This window comes from Empidonax traillii, unplaced genomic scaffold (assembly GCF_003031625.1).
Source record: "Empidonax traillii isolate 1590-97213 ecotype Southwest subspecies unplaced genomic scaffold, ASM303162v1 scaffold856:size409766, whole genome shotgun sequence".
Taxonomy (NCBI): domain Eukaryota; kingdom Metazoa; phylum Chordata; class Aves; order Passeriformes; family Tyrannidae; genus Empidonax; species Empidonax traillii.
The window spans coordinates 45668-49586 of NW_020956049.1; the positions used below are offsets into that span (position 1 = coordinate 45668).

General features: G+C 38.4%; 1 long non-coding RNA gene across 1 annotated transcript; it reads left to right on the forward strand.

Moving 5' to 3' along the window:
• Positions 1–1740: 1740 nt before the first annotated feature.
• LOC114067071 lies at positions 1741–3554 on the forward strand. The gene is made up of 2 exons (XR_003573311.1): positions 1741–1840; positions 2939–3554. It is a non-coding gene; the product is annotated as an uncharacterized LOC114067071 (long non-coding RNA).
• The last annotated feature ends 365 nt before the right edge of the window (positions 3555–3919 follow it).

Consider the following 3919-nt stretch of genomic DNA (forward strand, 5'->3'; position numbering starts at 1 on the left):
CCTGTATAACACTGCCTGTGTTGGAAAATGTTAAACTTCATTATTTCCCAGGTGAGACCAGCCAAGCCCAACTTTGCTTTGCAACCAAAATTCCTTTCGCAAAATTCAACCTTTTATCTTTCATGTAGATCCAGCTTTGCACTTGGGATCATTTAACTTCAAGCAAACTGCACAATAGTCCTGAATATTTTGTTCATCTGCTTAAGGTTGTCACTCGGGTTTATAAAGCTCTATAAAAATATCAGGGTCGAGGAGCTAAAAACATTACTTTTGCATCGACTTCCAAGTGCCAGCCATAATGGTTTGGGCAAGCTGCACATCCAAACTGCCTTGGACTTGCTGCTTGTGGTTGTGGGAATATATTGGATCCCTTCAAAGTTATTGGCTAGTCTGTTTTGGGCATTTCATGTTGGAGTATAGAGCCGTTGGATTTATTTTGTGTTTTGTTTGTGGTGATACTGTCATGTCTGATGCCTGGCTGTATATCCCAGGGTTAACGTTCTGCTCTTTGATTTTAATGCCATGTGCTGCTGGATCTCTCTACTGGAGTGTGGTGTTAATGTAGAGGATGCTGTAATGAACATCTTGTACATATTTCCTTTTGCATATTCACTGTCTGTAAAATGTCTGTCTGAATACATCCTTGCTGGTTTTGAAATTATTTCCTTACCATTCAGTATAAATACTATTTGTATCCAAAGTTGTTTGAGGTTATCCTTTGCTCCTAATGTTACTCTAATTCTAGTTTAAGAGAGGAGGAATTGATCTGGCTGAAATTAATTAGGAAATTGGTAGAGCCACTAAAAATGGTGGTTATATATGGCACTTCCTAAGTGCTTGGGCTGAAGAGGTACAAAATAAATCTGACAAAGCACTAATTTAATGAAATAGATGACTATATTTTCATTTTTAAAACTAGATGACTGCTGAAGGTGAACCAAATAAAGCAAAAGTATTTAAACTCCTTTTTTTAAGATACCATTAATATTAAAAAAAAGGCATTTTTAAACTGAGAATATCCCCTCAAAATATAGGGTTTCCAGTGTGCCTGGCATAAAAAGGCATAGTTTCCTATATTGATTCAGAAAGAGCTGTTAAAAATGCATGAAAGGTATTTTAGGAAGACAGCATCACAGGATCTTTTAAAATTATTTTCTCCAGTGCTCTTTAACTCCTGTGCTGCTTTACCATTGGAAACACTTGAGCCCAAGTTACAATATATGGGATATCAAATTATTTCATACTGACCAGTGGGTCTTTAAGATTAATTTGGGTTTGGAGTAGTGGGGATTATACCAGTGTCTGTTTACATAACTTCAGACTCAGACTATAAATTAAGTTTAAAAACTGTAATTATTCAATAATTTGTAGACTATTCAGATAGGTTAGAAATTATTCTTGAACGTGGTGAGTGGAGAACACGTGCCAATACAGGACAAACAGATTCAGCAGAATGGTGTATTTTTGGCCTCATCTATTTTGCAGGCAATTAGCAAAATAGGATGTTACATTTTTTGCCTATCTCTCGCTCTCCTGAAATAGACTCACTAACCACTTGTTAACCACACTGATTTTTTAATAGACAAAGTGGTTGCTTATAGCTTCCCCACCAGAAATGTTCAGATTAAGCACATTATTAGATTGCAGCCAGAATAGCCTACAAAACAGGAAGAAAGCCTTGCCTTTCTCTGTGCCTCCTTGCCTTGTTTAAGCTGATGTGATAATTCATTACAGATTTTCTCTCTCTCTGACAGAGTGCCTACCGCAGGAACGGGATGACTTTTCTCGCCTGCTGATGTGGATGTGGCTGCAGCAACAGGAAAGACAGTGTTATATTAAGGTGATTTTCTTTTCCCCTCCATGGAAGGAAAAAAAATACAAGCTCCAATGTCTCCATGTACCAGTGAGTGGGCTGGTTTGTTGTGACTATCTGCTGGCTGTCTCTGTCTCTCTTTCCAGCCCCCTCAGTCGTTATTCTTGTTTACTAGCTGGAACATTTAGCTAATTAATGGCAGGATGTTTGGGATAGGGTGTAGGTGGACAAGAATGCAGCTCAGACAATGCTGGAGTTTGCAGGGGACTTGCTGCTGTCAGCCTCTTTCTGACTGCCATGTCATTTTTATTTAAGTGTTTGGAAGGCTGTGTGTTCTCCAAAAGATGTTTTTTTCTAAAGCAAGATGGGGCAGGAAGAGGCCAGAGATAGACTCGGTTGTGTTGGTTTGTATAGGTTATATAAAGGTTACATGGGTTTCCTTGTGATTTTTACAAAAATAAAAATTATTTCCTTCTCTTTTCCACTAATTTCTAGTTGTTTCTCTCGTTGATTTAAGTGTTCAGACAGTATAACCCAGTTTAATCCAGTGAGGGGATTTTGATGACAGTAATGGCAAGTTTGGACCCAAAGATATTCAGAAAAAAGTTCAGGTAAACTGAACTTAGCCAGTGAGAGACTTGACTTTTTGCAGACCCAAGGATAGGCTAAGTGGTCACCCCCAAATTCTCAATGTTGGCATCTCCTAAGGCTTGAGTCATTACTCTCTGAAATCTAAGAAGGTCTTTGCAGTGTTCTGGCACTGGATTGGGCCCCTATTTGGAAAAATACATCTTAAAGTATTTAAATAACTGTGTCTGTCTCAGTGGTTGTAGGCAAAGGCTTAACGTTATGTACTTGCTCAGTGTTTGCTGCAGGAAGCAGATGTTGTCCCTGTTGTTGACAAAGGCAGCATTACTGTTGGATTTGGTTAAAGAAGAAACCAAGCTCTTTTTTGCCTTTTTTTTTTTTTTTTTAATATATATTTTAGGTAATGTTGTTTGGTTTTAAGATTTGTTTTTTAAATCTCAGTCCCTCCCTCTATGCTTTTTCCCAAAGGCTGCTCCTCCAGCCTTTGCTGGCCTCACAAACACATTCATTTCTTCCCATAAAACTGTACAAATATAGAGCTGACCACGATGATGCTTGACCAGAGAAAAGCGCTCGTGCTTCAAGCCCATCACCAGGATCTGCAGGCACGTCCTGCTGGTTTCCCTGTGCTACCCAGGGGCCCAGATCCGCTTCAACCAGGCTTGGAATCCAACTTAAACCTCAAATTAATACAGAACACTCAAGGGATCAAGAGGAGATCAGCAAAATATTAGTTTTATATAGTGCAGCCGTCCTCCTCCTTTGTGCTTAGTGTGTGAGGTCTTAATTTTTACTCCTGCTCTATGGTCTTGTGTTCGTTTGTAGGTGGTTCTGTTGTCCTGCTCTCCTGGACCTGCTCGCAAAAACTTTAAATATATGTGTATTTTTTAAATAAACAGAAAAAAAATGTCTCTTTGCACCTAAAATATTGTAGAAGTGACCTTTGTACATTGAGTGTTGCTGACGTTCATAAACTGCTTTTTTCTTTTGCCTACTTTTTGCTTCTGTTTTCTGGAAATTGTCTGTGTGTAAAGGACTGAAAGTAACGTGTACAACGCCGCGTATTAAACGAGGGGAGGGAGAAGTTTTCTAATGCTCCATCTGTGCTTCTTGAAATATATGATTAAACTTTTCTTTTTATCATCACTCTTTATTTTTGTTGGCGTCCTTAATCACGGAAAATTATACGCTTGCTGTAAACATCCAGACTTTTTTCAAAGGACACCAGCATTTATTGTATTTGGTTTCGATATGCAGGGACAGAGACAGAAGAAACCATTTCAGGCACTGGGTACTGGAATCAAAATTCCTTCTGTAGCTGTATCTCTCCCAGATTTTACATTTTAAAATATGCATAAGCAGGAAAAATACTGGCACTTATTTTTTTACTGGTCTACTTAAAGTCCCAGAGAATGAAGACTCAACATACATTTCTCTCAGAAATATGACAGATCATGTTTTTGTTGGTCTGCTGTATGTTTGTCTATCTTGAACAGCCTGACAGGCAATTATTTATAA